Here is a 452-nt window from a genome sequence, read left to right on the forward strand (position 1 = left end):
TCTGTCTTTATATATATCGTGGTATGTCTTGATATAAATCATGGCCTGTTTATATATATATCATGGCCTGTCATTATAATATATCATGGCCTGTCCTTATATTTATATATATCATGGCCTGTCTATATATATAACATGGCCTGTCTTAATATATATCATGGTCAGTCTTAATATATATCATGGCCTGTCTTTATATATATCGTGGCCTTTCTTTATATATAACATGGCCTGTCTTTATATATATATCATGGCCTGCCTTTATATATAACATGGCCTGTCTTAATATATATCNCATGGTCTGTCTTAATATATATCATGGTCTGTCTTAATATATATCATGGTCTGTCTTAATATATATCATGGCCTGTCCTTATATTTATATATATATCATGGCCTGTCCTTATATTTGTATATATATCATGGCCTGTCTTTATATATAACATGGCCTGTCT

Source organism: Mizuhopecten yessoensis, unplaced genomic scaffold, assembly GCF_002113885.1.
Source record: "Mizuhopecten yessoensis strain PY_sf001 unplaced genomic scaffold, ASM211388v2 scaffold4769, whole genome shotgun sequence".
NCBI classification, from domain to species: Eukaryota; Metazoa; Mollusca; class Bivalvia; order Pectinida; family Pectinidae; genus Mizuhopecten; species Mizuhopecten yessoensis.